We start from the raw sequence: 14,450 nt of genomic DNA, 5'->3' as shown, positions 1-14,450 counted from the left end.
GAGACTATTCCTTGAAGAGTTGGGCAAAGCCATGGTGGAACCACTCATTCAACGGCGCCAACACCTTCCTCGAACCCCATCCTCTGCTGGATTGGTGAGAGATGTACAAGGGCAAGAAGAAAGCTTTACATCTGCCAGAGCAAGCAAAGACAAAAGGAAGAGATGCAAACTGTGTGCACCGAGAAATGTTAAAACAAGCATTATGTGCCACATCTTTGCAAAGCGCATGCAAAAACCAGTACATTTTGTCCAAAATGTTAATGAGGACACACCAAATGTACCCATTTTGAACATTTTAAAGTTGTTGTTATCTATAACATAACAATCAATTTTTTTCTTGTATATGTTCACATTCATTTTGTAATATGGTAACGTTTTCATGTAGTTTTGAGCCTATATCCTTTGTTGACTAATAAAACCATGCCGGTCAGTTTTGACCGGGAACACAACAGATGTCATTTTTTGTCACAGTGTGAAAAGAAAAATATGTTTCAAAACAAATGTCATTGTAAAACCTTTATACAAAGTAGTCTGTCATAAATAGAACAATATTTGTCATCTGGATATTTGTTATATTCAAAATAATCCATATATTATGCTTCTTTCACTCAAAAACGAGTTGCATTCGCTTATGTCAATGAGGCCTCGAGGCCATAAAGGGTAAACAGAAGTTTAAAACTTGTAATATTCACAAGAACTTAAGTTGCTTAAAAGATCCAACACAACATTAGTTGATAAAATATCACTGATTCTTGAGATAAGGGACAAAAGTACTTTTGAAAAGTGACAAACAAAAAATCAATACTACATTAATTTGAATTGGATATCTTCATAAACACGGGTCTCATCTATCATACAATGAAAAGGAACAGGTTTCTTATTTAGCCATTTTTTATAAAAATTGACATTTACTCACTGAGTAACTTGACATTTGTCAACTCCGTTTGACACATGAAAATATGTTTTTTTTTGTGTTTGATCAATTCAACAACACTGTAAAGTCTTTAAGTGTGTAGAAATGGTGTGCCTTAGCAAGGTTAAGTGATAAATTGCATTGTATACACTTTTAATATTATTTTACATTGTTTTGGAATTAGCTACTTTAAATTACCTTCATTTAGTTTACTAATTTTTTCATTTTTAATATATACAATCAGTGGTTTTGTGCACACAAGACACTGATGCATGTAGATAAGTTGGTGTTTTAATGTATGAACACACTCAATTGAACAAAAGAAACACATTTTTTTATAAAAATGAAAAACCTCCATCTTACGGTGTTGACACACAATTGACGGTGTTGACACACAATTGACGGTGTTGACACACAATTGACGGTGTTGACAAACTAATCAAGAAACAAACTGATTAAAGACATTTACCTAGTTTTGACATGACAAAGGGAGAGAGTATCAAGGGAAAGTGTATCAAACTTAAAACAAAGAGTACCTGATGACAGAATCTTTAAGGCACACATGAAAATGTCAAAATGTTCCTGGTATCAAAAGAAGAAAGCAAATGTATCTGGAGCTCCTCTATTGGTCATCTATATTTTAATTAAACTGTAAATTTAACAACTGATTTGCAAGAGGATACAATAGGCTGAGAACTAACTAAGAAAGGTATGTAATAGCGTTAATAGTGTACACATGTTGAAGTGTAACAGGATCCAGAATTCTCCCGATGTATTTCCTGACTCCTTCCAAAGGCTCACTGAAAATATGAAAAGGGAACAATTAGACTCATAATGTCAGTGTTTCTGTAAATCTAAATTGGTTGAAATGTCTGTAATTCCAGCTGTACATTAACACAGGGGTTCAGACAGGTAATTCATCTTTTTTTCTACAGGGCCTCAGGCAGGTAAGTTCTATGATGTGCTTCAATTTAAGTAAATATAGAGTTTTATCTGTCATTGCTGCCTTCAGTGTAGAGCAAAGCATTACATATTATATAATCATTTGTCTAACCTGCGGGACTTGGGCATTGGACAAGAGTTGTTGAACATTTCTACGCTCTATGAAGTCCATAACATCAGGGGCTATGGCATAGAGCTCCCTGGTCCGGCTCGCTTGGAGGGGACAAGCTGTCCCTGTCAGTTTCAAAAGGACATCTTTCACTGGACAGAAACAGACATCCCTCCTCCCATGTTTTGGGTGAAAATGGGCAGTAGGACCACGAGGATGCATAAACTCAACTTTCACGTCTTGGTTTTCTATATCTACATCAATGGACTTTCCTAACCACAGGGAGTCTGGCTGAGCGGTTAGGGAATCGGGCTAGTAATCAGAAGGTTGCTGGTTCGATTCACCGGCAGTGCGAAATGACGTTGTGTCCTTGGGCAAGGCACTTCACCCTACTTGCCTCGGGGGAATGTCCCTGTACTTACTGTAAGTCGCTCTGGATAAGAGCGTCTGCTAAATGACTAAATGTAAATGTAACCACCAGTGATCATCGTACACCACTGCCAGCAAATCCCCTGTCTCAATGCTGTTGATATTTATATCAACAATAGCACCCTCAGGACCTTTCAATGGCTCCTCTTCCATTTCATCCACCAAATCTTCCATATCATCGACCGAATCCCCTGCTTCTCCCAACTCGTTTTCCATCTCCTCCATCAACATGGCCAATGGACGGCTCTTCCTGGCCCTTGCATCAGTCTGCTGCTCCTCTGAGCAGTCTCTTATACAAAGAGTAGCTGGGGAAAAGCATTGGCAATCCAATGGCTCACTGCAAAAACATGATAGCTGTCTGTGGCAGAAGCAATTTTGATGTGGGATTACCTGGTGTATTTGTCTTGTTGATGGAACCTGTTTGAGGTGTTGTGAAACAAGTGTGTCATATAGCTCCAAGTTCTCTTCCAAAATTTGATACAGTTTAACACCATTCAAACTGTTAGAGATCTTCTCAAAGAAATCTTTACCATCCACAACATCATTCCCCCACAGAAGCAAGGAGTCTGCAGTTCTCTTTACTGTTCCTCCAATGCTGTCGGGGGCACCTTTTCCGTGGGATGTTGGGAAATAATTCCATGTGGTCCTGCTGAAGCCCAGAGTGGGTGGTACTTCAGACATGAGGTAGAAGTTCTTCTTATTCTTATACTGCTTACTGGGGCCATCTGACCAGAAGTGCACAGTAGTAACTGATGGATATTTAGTCCGTATATCTCTAAGGACAGGATCCATGTGAGTCCAGATTGCTGCTGCATCTTGTCTCTTAGGGTGCTTTCACACCTGACATGTTTGGTCCGTTTCAATCGGACCATGGTTCGTTTTCTCTGAAAGTCCGGTTCGTTTGGAGAGGTGAGAACACGCATTCGAACTCTGGTGCGGACCAAACAACCGAACCATGGTCCCCCTAAAAAGACGGGACTCGGTCCAGTTCCAAGTGAACCATGGTTCAGTTCGCTTTAGGTCTGAACGTAATCGGACTTAATATTGATCTATTCCAGGAAGCAAACCTAAATGTAGTGCATTGTGGGTTGAAAAAGGAATTTACACTTGGCGGAGACAGCCGTGCCACTCATTAGCAGTGAAATTAGTTTAGGGAAAACGTGGAGGAATGATGAAGTGAAGGCTCTTCGGCAAATATGGGCTGATGATCATATTGCAGAGATACTTGTGGAGAACATAAGAGTAGTGAGGAATTAAAATTATTTAGTGATATACTGAAATAAAGGGTCATTGTTGCACGGTGGACCAATGTTGGTTCAAAGTTAAAAAACGTAGACAGCTAAAAGTGCGTGATGTTCTATGGCAGGGGTGTCAAACTCAAATACCCAGTGGGCCAAAATGTAAAACCTGAACAAAGTCGCGGGCCAACATTGAACAAATTAACCTTTTAATATGGACCCAAACAAGTTTTGCTTTAACATTGAATATGGAACAAGCATTGCTTATTACCATACAATATATAATTTAATAGTGGAGACATGCAAAATCGAATTTCAAATGAAAAAACACATCAATGGCATTCATTTATTAAATAAATAAAATTTAAATGAAAATTGTATGCCTCTTTTCTATTTGCAGCCTTCTGATTTAAATACCAAAATAAACTTTTTCCACTGGCTAATAATTTTACAAATAAAATGATAGTAAATCAATCAACCATTCAAGCCCATGCCTTGTAGCAAGAAAAAGTGCATAAAGAAAACGTTAATTATTGCACACTGGTCTAATCTGATGTGCCCAAGCCAGATACCTGGCATCTCTTCTTGGATGCTAGTTCATCAATGTCTGGGCCCAAGCTCTGAGCTGAAGAAATCCTCAGTATCGAGCGAAGATGTTCATCAGTCAGACGTCTCCTGTGAGTTGTTTTCGTCATCCTCATCGAGGAGAAAAGTTGCTCGCATAGATAAGTGCTGCAGAACATGGAGAGCATCTGAGCAGCTTGGGTGCGGAGCTGAGGCATTGTGTCAGGGATGAACCGTGGAAACTGTGCGGCGCCCACAGCATCATACTTTGACTTCAGCGTGTCGTTGCACTGGAGTTCAATCAGCTCCATTTGGATGTTGGTTGGTGCATTTTCCACATCAACTGCGAAGGGATTACTAAGCAGTTCAAACTTGCATTTCTGGGCATCGAAGTCGGCAAATCGCCGGCTAAACTCAGCGGCGAGAACACTGAGTTTTTCAGCAAACTGTGCGCATGGGAACACGGCGGTAGAGATCTGCGCTTTTATGGATTGGCAGCAGGGAAAATGGCAAGGGTTTCGCTGTATAATACCGGCGGGCCAGCTCTAGTAGTAATTTGGTATTGTCTCGCGGGCCAAATATAATTACCTCCAGAGTTTGACACCCATGTTCTATGGAAAAGTGGCAGCTCGTCGAAAAAATCATTCCCATGGTTTGATAACCTGGATATAATCCTGAGTAAAAGACCAACGAGCAACCCAAAAAACTTGGTAGTGCAACACCAAATCATAACAATTAGTTATAGTATTGCAATCGCAATACGCTACTGTTGCTTTCTGTCCAATATATTAACAACCTGTACGACAGTATGTCATTGTTTTTTTACACACGTTGGTTCGCTTAACCCTCGTGCTGCCTTCGGGTCACATGACCCAAAGGTTCATAATGAACCATCGTTGTGTTTACCCAATTTTACCCAATACAAAAACAAATACAAATAATTTTCTTTTAACCTTTGCAATGTGGGGGGTCTGAGACAGCCTAGCTGTTAAAAGAAAATGCTTCACTTTGTCTTTGTATGCAGTAAATCTGTCGCAATACGACGGTGGGTCACAATGACTGATGGGTCAGAATGACCCGAAGATAACACAAGGGTTAAAACAGGACAGTGTGAACACTAACCGGACCTAATGAAAAATGCAACAAAGTAGCAACTCATCCACTGATTCGAACGGACTAATAGGTGTGAAAGCACCCTTAGACTCTGACACTGAGCAAAATGCCCCCTTTTCACCCTTGGTGTAATACATTCCAGTATGAAGAGTTAACTGAGGTAAGTTCTGGCCAAAATGGCAAGCCTGAATTTCAGAAGCATATTTACACTTCCAGGATTCTGAAAAATCAACATGAACAATTACTGTGTTCTCACTGCATGTTTTAATCAATTCTCTGTGTGCTTTTGCCTGATTGTGAACAAGGCACACGTGTTGTTGTCTCACTTCTAAGTTTCTCCTCATACAGATGAAGCAACTCTGAAAGACTCCCACTATGCAAGTTGAGTTTCATGTTGAAGTGGATCCCACTGGCTGTTTGGTCTTTAACTCGCTCCCACTGCCTCCATTGAACACTGATTCCACTTATCTCTGGAGCCAGAACTGTATGCTTGGTTTTGCACCGTAAACAGGTGCGAAGAAGGCAGGCCTCAGTTGCTGGAGTGCAACAAACTAATTGAAAACTATCCTCCAGTTTGGTTGACTTTAAAGCACCCGATGACCTCAGAACCTGAAGCATCAAGTCTGCATTCTCATGATGACGACACAGACATGTACTTCTGTCGTATGCCTTAGGTGGTGTTACATAGAAGGGCCTGAGAGTACAGAAGGATGAGTAACTCAGCTTCATACTCGGGTTCTTCTTGAGAAAGTCACTATGGAGGTTCAGCATTGAGTCTGTTAAAATCATCCTTTGATGTTTTATCTTGTTCCTGGTGATGGTGTCTGTTTTATCAGTTGTCATGCGAGATGAGTTTACAATGAACTCCTTAACAGTCTGGCTTATACGTTGGAGATATGTTGCCTTCTTATGTGTCGTCTGTTTTTTGTCACTCATTAACTTGTAGCTAACACCAAACTGGCGAAGCCTATGAAGAAGCCGATACTTCTTTAAAACCTTGCCTGATAATGCCAGTTGTCTGTGACCTGATTTTTCAACGGCTCGTCTCTGTGCCACAGGTGTTGTATTTTTCCTTCTCAGCTCTTGGCAGAGAACATTGTGGAAAAGAAGAGATCTCTTAATGTTGGGGTTCCGAAGTTGGCTTCCCGTTAGCATCCTCTCTGTTTCTGTTCGTGGAGAATCTACAATAGTTTTATCTTTTTTTTTGACATTTGACTTTTCTATTTGAGCCTTCTTTTTCCGCCATTCCTGCTTTCTTAGTTTGTGTTGCTCTTTTGTTAATTTCTTAACCTTTTCTTTCAATACTTTTATCTCCCTTGCGTGTCTTTTCCTGGTTTTTCTCCTCTCCCTCTCAGCTGCAAGGGCACGCCTGCTTGAAGTAGGCTCCTCAACAGTCTGGTCCAGAGGACTTTCTGGTGGGGTGTCTATTTCATTTAGCTGTCTATTCTGCATAGCTCTGGACCTTTTCTTTGCTTTCCTCCAATACTTTCTGCGGTGCCTCTTTGTTGTTTTGGACCCTGTCCTTCATCTCTGTCTCTCATTTTCAAACTGGTCTCTTCTGCTTGTGTGATTCCACCACTGGCCCCCCAGTGGTGGAATCAACTCCCCACCTCCATCAGGGACACTGACTGTCTCTGCACCTTCAAGAAAAGTCTCAAGACGCACTTGTTCCGGGAGTACAACGGTACTTAGGAATGGTTCGCTTGACCCGATGTTAGTTTCCTCAAGGATCACAATGACTCTTGCTCAGAGACTTGTTGCTCTTGTGGTTAGTGGTAACTGATTTAAAATTGTTGTACTCTCTGTGATATATTGTTTTTATTATTGTTGCTTGTTTTTTCCACAGGTACACTTGCATGTATAGCGGTTCATGTTGTTTAATTGTAACTTGTTTAACTACATGCTCTTATGGTTCTTATGGTTCTTCCCTTTTCCCTTTTCCCTTTGGCTACTCGCAATGTTTTGTGGCTATCTTGTTGTTATGATCAGTGATTTATGCACTTTGTAAAGCTCTCTCTTGGAAGTCGCTTTGGATAAAAGCGTCTGCTAAATGAATAAATGTAAATGTAATGCTATCTGGGTCACTGTTAATTCTTTCTCTCCTTTTTCTCTGGTACTCTCTGTTTCTTTTTCTTCGCTCCTCCACTGACAGTTTTTGTCTAGCCATGTCTGCCTACACTACAGATAAAAACAATACTTTTTATTAAAGTTATTTATTGGCATTTGGGTATATTAAGATATTTTAAGTCAATCAACATGTACAGTTAGGTCCATAAGTATTTGGACATTGACACAATTTTCATCATTTTGGCTCTGTATACCACCACAATGGATTTGAAATGAAACAATCAAGATATGCTTTAAGTGCAGACTTTCAGCTTTAATTTCAGGGTATTTACATCCAAATCAGGTGAACGGTGTAGGAATTACAATACATTTTATATGTGGCCCCCCCTTTTTTAAGGGACGACAATTGGCTGCTCAGCTGTTCCATGGCCAGGTGTATGTTATTCCCTCATAAAGGGAGTTCGTTATTTAATTGACAAGGAGCAGATAAAAGGTCTAGAGTTCATTTCAAGTATGGTATTTGTGTTTGGAATCTGTTGCTGTCAACTCTCAATATGAAGTCCAAAGAGCTGTCACCATCAGTGAAGCAAGCCATCGTTAGGCTGAAAAATCAAAACAAACCTATCAGAGAGATAGCAAAAACATTAGGTGTGGCCAAATCAACTGTTTGGTACATTCTTAAAAAGAAAGAACGCACTGGTGAGCTCAGCAACACCAAAAGACCCGGAAGACCACGGAAAACAACTGTGGTGGATGACAGAAGAATTATTTCCCTGGTGAAGAAAAACCCCTTCACAACAGTTGGCCAGATCAAGAACACTCTCCAGGAGGTAGGCGTATCTGTGTCAAAGTCAACAATTAAGAGAAGACTTCACCAGAGTAAATACAGAGGGTTCACCACAAGATGTAAACCATTGGTGAGTCTCAAAAACAGGAAGACCAGATTAGAGTTTGCCAAAAAACATCTAAAAGAGCCTGTACAGTTCTGGAACAACATCCTATGGACAGATGAGACCAAGATCAACTTGTACCAGAATGATGGGAAGAGAAAAGTATGGAGAAGGGAAGGAACTGCTCATGATCCAAAGCATACCACCTCATCAGTGAAGCATGGTGGAGGTAGTGTTATGGCGTGGGCATGTATGGCTGCCAATGGAACTGGTTCCCTTGTATTTATCAATGATGTGACTGCTGACAAAAGCAGTAGGATGAATTCTGAAGTGTTTCGGGCAATATTATTTGCTCAGATTCAGCCAAATGCTTCAGAACTCATAGGACGGCGCTTCACAGTGCAGATGGACAATGACCCGAAGCATACTGCGAAAGCAACCAAAGAGTTTTTTAAGGCAAAGAAGTGGAATGTTCTGCAATGGCCAAGTCAATCACCTGACCTAAATCCAATTGAGCATGCATTTCACTTGCTAAAGACAAAACTGAAGGGAAAATGCCCCAAGAACAAGCAGGAACTGAAGACAGTTGCAGTAGAGGCCTGGCAGAGCATCACCAGGGACGAAACCCAGCGTCTGGTGATGTCTATGGGTTCCAGACTTCAGGCTGTCATTGACTGCAAAGGATTTGCAACCAAGTATTAAAAGTGACAATTAGATTTATGATTATGTTAGTTTGTCCAATTATTTTTGGTCCCTTAAAAAGGGGGGGGCCACATATAAAATGTGTTGTAATTACTACACCGTTCACTTGATTTGGATGTAAATACCCTGAAATTAAAGCTGAAAGTCTGTACTTAAAGCACATATTGATTGTTTCATTTCAAATCCATTGTGGTGGTATACAGAGCCAAAATGATGAAAATTGTGTCAATGTCCAAATACTTATGGACCTAACTGTATACTTATATCATATTATCATGTTATGTAATTGTTATACATTACTTAATAAGTATTTCGGAGCACTTTTCCACTCCGTCAGCTTACATGTCAACACCGTCAGCTTACATGTCAACACCGTCAGACAAAATATCTGACAGAGTTGACGTCTGACGGAGTTGACAAAACAACATTTTTTTTCAACTTAATCATGTCTAGTAAATGGTAGCCATTTTGATTTTCCTCAGTTGCTAGCAGCCACTAAACTAAACCAGAATACCAACTTTTATTTCAAAATTCTTGATTGAAATCATACCTACTTTGAAGACAGTGTTGACACATAAAAGCTGTGACCACAGGGATTTCAACTTGTTTGCTGAATATAAAAAAAAATGTAAAACTTACGAGACCACGTGTTAAGCACGTGCTGCATCCATCAACAGAAAGAAGTCAAAGGGGGTCCTCAGGGTTAAAGCTGACCAAAATATGCCTGATTTATTTCGAATTTGAAAAATATCTGACGGAGTTGACATGAATTGATGACAGATTTTGAAAGGCTTTTGTTAATGTATAAAATAATGCAATGTTCACTTTAAGTATTTTGTGATATTTTATTAAGCCATCCATTAACCTAATATTCATTTTTGGGCATTTTAAAACACTTTTTTCTTTGCAGTTTAATACTGTGACCTCTTTGGAGGACGAGTTAATTTGCATGGGCTTTCATAGTACAGTGCCGGTATTTTATAAAATGACTATGAAATAATATAAATAAATACAAAACAAAGGGTCTAAACATACACAAGTCTTTCATATCCAACTTATAAAGCCTTTTTAAATGAAATAATGTATTGTTTTTTTAAGGCAAATTGCAACATTTTGATGGGGGACATGTTTTGTCCCTTATTTCAAGAATCAGTGATATGTATTATTATGGAATTATAGTCAGCTATAATGAGGCGGTCACTTTTGACCGGGAACACAAAAGTAGTGAACAAGAAATGAACACAACAGGAGGGCTAGTCAAGCTAATCAAGTGAGCTAGAAAGCTTAGCTAAGCTAGCTAGTCAAGCTAATAAGGTGAGCTAGAAAGCTTGTTAATGTACATTGCATTAAGCTTTACTGTACTCGTATTCAAAAAAATAATGGCTATTTAGGGCAGTGTAGTCTAATTATATATTTGGCTTTTCTTCATAGCTGTTTAGTCAAATCTGGTCCTAGGGCAGAGACCATCGTTTACCACAATTTTGTCTGAGGGCAGGTGAATCTCCTGGTCTGGTATGGGTGCTCTTTATTAATATTCAAGGCAAGTCTGTTTGGTTAGTAGGGCTAGCTAACCAAACCTAGTATAATTGTTTTTGTTTACATACATACAGAGGGAGGAATGGAAGTAAATTGCCACCAACAGCACTTTGCTGTTAGGAAGGTACAGAGATCTTTTTTTTGCAACTGTTTGTTCCCAATGTTTGTTCTCAATTTTTCAAATCTCAAAATTTGCTTCTGTACTAGGTCTGGGCTTGAGGTACAAAGTCAGATGTCTCCGGTTAATTTTCTACCTGTCCAATCAGCGAACAGAGGGAGTGGCTGAGAACGATGACGTTGATGTCGCGCGCTAGTTTTGTTCCGTTCCGTAATGGCGGCAGAGAGAGATGCGAGCAAAGCCATTCGGTCCGTTGTGGCAACGCTGCCAAATATCCAGAAGTTAAAGCAGGGGCAAGAACAATCTTTGATCCCCACGGGGTTCATTTGATATTCCAGCTAGCTCCATTAGTCGTGAAGGAGTTGGCTAAGGCGAACGCTAGCGATTGGTTATGGAAGATCCAGAGTGGCTCAATAGTTTTAAACTTCAACAGAGTACCCGTCTTCAAGGAAGTTAACGCTTGTCAATGGAGCGAGCCCAGACTCTCTGTACAAATTAAATGTACGAGAGTCTGGTTAGGACCAGGCTAGGACAGGAATCTGGAGAGTCCGCAGAGGTAGGAAGATACTGTATTTATGGTCAGCATTTGAGTCACTCACAAAACACATACAGGGATATTTTCAGTAAGCAATATGTCTTGACCAACCTGTAGCCTAGATCAACCTGTTGGAGCGCACGCACGTGCAGGTAAAAAATATACAGAGAACACACACACGCACATACGCAACACATGTGAACACATGCGCACACACATGCACACACACATGCACACATACCTTTCCTCTGCCACCAACAGCACTTTGCTGTTAGGAAGGTACAGAGATCTTTCTTTTGCAACTGTTTGTTCCCTGAATGCTGATCTCTGATTGGTCTTAAACACAGTAGATAGTGGGACAGGACAGGAATCTGGAGAGTCCGCAGAGGGTGAACAAGGTAGGAAGATACTATATTTATGGTCGGCATAGTTTTGGGCATGAAATGAGGTCACATTAAAGTAAAAACAATATTTCTTCACTTCTACAGTATTATTCGAAGTGGAGAGTGTTCTCAGAATACCTGATGGGAACAAGGCCAAAAGGTAACTTTGTATGTCATTACCATCAATATTCCCCTCCCCCCCCCCCCCCCGGAATGGCTTCAGATAGGTCCAATCACAGAACAGGATGCGGGTAGCATTGATCTGATTGGCTATACGTTTGTCCAGTAACGTACAGAGGCATTTGATCGGCCTTCGGTTGATCGGTAATTGATCCAAGATGGTGCCGATGAAGGCTGCCTCGGTCGTTAGGTGCGCTCTTTTTTGTCTCCTGGGTCACTCCGACCACGCCATGGTCCACCTGATTCCTGCATACAGGCAGAAGCTAAAGCGCTGCAGGCCTGCTGTGAGGACATCGAAACATTGGACCAGTGAAGCTATGGAGGATCTGCGGGCGTGCTTGGACTGCACTGACTGGGACATGTTCATGCTACCAATAGTCTGGATGAGGACTGTGAGGACTGCTGTATACCAACATGCACCAGGGTGAGCTACAACAACGACAAACCCTGGTTTACAGCTAAACTCAGAAGGTTGAGGTCAGCGAAAGAGGCGGCGTTTAGGAGTGGGGACAGAGACAGTTTCAAGGAGTCGAAGAACAGGTTTAGCAAGGCGGTGAGGGAGGCTAAACGACTGTACTCGGAGAGACTAAAACACCAATTCTCTGCAAACGACTGCTTCTGTCTGGGGAGGGCTCAGACAGATTACCAACTTCAAGCCCAGAGCCCCCCACTCCACTAACGACTCCCGTCTGGCCAACGACCTGAATGAGTTCTACTGCAGATTTGAAAGACAATTGGACAGTCCTGAACTACCCCTTCCCACCCAGGAGGGCTCCCACCTCCCCCCCTCTACAATGACGACTCTCTCTATTCAGGAGGGTGAAGTTAACAGACTTTTCAAGAGGCAGAATCCCCGCAAAGCAGTTGGGCCGGACTCTGTCTCTCCAGCCACCCTCAAGCACTCCGCTGACCAGCTGTCTCCGGTGTTTACCTACATCTTTAACACCTCCCTTGAGACATGCCATGTGCCAGCCTGTCTCAAGTCCTCCACCATCATCCCTGTGCCCAAAAATCCAAGGCCAACAGGACATAATGACTACAGACCCGTCGCCCTGACCTCTGTGGTAATGAAGTCTTTTGAGCGCCTGGTGCTGGCACACCTTAAATCCATCACAGACCCTCTACTGGACCCTCTGCAGTTTGCCTACAGAGCCAACAGGTCTGTGGACGATGCAGTTAACATGGCCCTCCACTTCACCCTACAGCACCTGGACTTCAGCTCTGCCATCAATACCATCATCCCCGCCCTGCTTCAGGACAAGCTCTCCCAGCTGAACGTGCCTGATTCCACCTGCAGGTGGATCACAGACTTCCTGTCTGACAGGAAGCAGTGCGTTAAGCCGGGAACACAAGTCTCTGACTCCCGGTCCATCAGCACTGGTTCACCCCAGGGCTGCGTCTTTTCTCCTCTGCTCTTCTCCCTGTACACCAACAGCTGCACCTCTAGTCATCCGTCCGTCAAACTCCTGAAGTTTGCGGACGACACCACCCTCATTGGGCTCATCTCTGGTGGAGACGAGTCTGATTATAGGTGGGAAGCGGCCAACCTGGTGACCTGGTGCAGCCAGAACAACCTAGAGCTCAATGCTCTTAAGACAGTGGAGATGGTTGTGGACTTCAGGAAGAATACAGCCCCACTCACCCCCATCACCCTGTGTGACTCCCCAGTCAACACTGTGGAGTCCTTCCGCTTCCTGGGCACTATCCTCTCCCAGGACCTCAAGTGGGAACTGAACATCAGCTCCCTCACCAAGAAAGCACAACAGAGGATGTACTTCCTACAGCAGCTGAAGAAATTCAACCTGCCAAAGACAATGATGGTGCACATCTACACAGCCATCATTGGGTCCATCCTCACCTCCTCCATCACCATCTGGTACGCTGCTGCCACTGCCAAGGACAAGAGCAGGCTGCAGCGTATCATCCGCACTGCTGAGAAGGTGATTGGCTGCAATCTGCCTGCCCTCGAGGACCTGCACACCTCGAGGACCCTGAGGCGAGCGAGGAAGATTGTGGCCGACTCCTCCCACCCTGGTCACTCCCTGTTTCAGTCACTCCCCTCCGGCAGAAGGCTGCGGTCCATCAGGACCAATACCACACGCCACAAGAACAGTTTCTTCCCTTCCGCTGTTGGCCTCTTCAACAAGGCCAAGGGTTCACGCTGACTTCATGACTCAATGCCCTTAAAACACACTGCTTTTTGCACTGCACAATACAATCTTGTACCATTTGTATTTTTAGTAATATTTGTATTTTTAGTATTTTTATATTGTAAATTACTGCAACTTGTATTTTATTTTATATTTTATTGTATAGTTTATTTTTATCTAATTCCACATAGTATTGCTAGTTATGTACCCTTAGTATAGTTAGTCCTCATATTTACATTTTAGATTCCTATATGTTTAATGTTTGCACCTTCCTGCCAAAGCAAATTCCTTGTCTGTGCAAACTTTTATGGCGAATAAAACCCATTCTGATTCGTTAATTCCGCCTCAAATACGAGGAAATGAATCGCAGTTCCCAAGACTGAACCTCAATCTCCATTTACATTTAGCAGACGCTCTTATCCAGAGCGACTTACAGTAAGTACAGGGACATTCCCCCCTAGGCAAGTAGGGTGAAGTGCCTTGCCCAAGGACACAACGTAATTTGGCACGGCCGGGAATCGAACTGGCAACGTCAGATTACTAGCCCGATTCCCTAACCGCTCAGCCACCTGACTCCAGAT

At 42.2% G+C, this 14,450-nt stretch overlaps 1 long non-coding RNA gene across 2 annotated transcripts in view; it reads left to right on the top strand.

The window, feature by feature from the left end:
* LOC134017618 (uncharacterized) overlaps positions 1-13,911 on the top strand; it is a 50,515-nt gene extending 36,604 nt beyond the window's left edge. For both annotated transcript variants that reach the window (XR_009929774.1, XR_009929773.1), the window contains one exon: positions 13,618-13,911. This is a non-coding gene — a long non-coding RNA (uncharacterized LOC134017618). The remainder of the gene's footprint in view (positions 1-13,617) is intronic.
* Positions 13,912-14,450: the final 539 nt, after the last annotated feature.

Source organism: Osmerus eperlanus, chromosome 3, assembly GCF_963692335.1.
Source record: "Osmerus eperlanus chromosome 3, fOsmEpe2.1, whole genome shotgun sequence".
NCBI classification, from domain to species: Eukaryota; Metazoa; Chordata; class Actinopteri; order Osmeriformes; family Osmeridae; genus Osmerus; species Osmerus eperlanus.
This window is presented reverse-complemented; position numbering and strand designations above follow the sequence as displayed.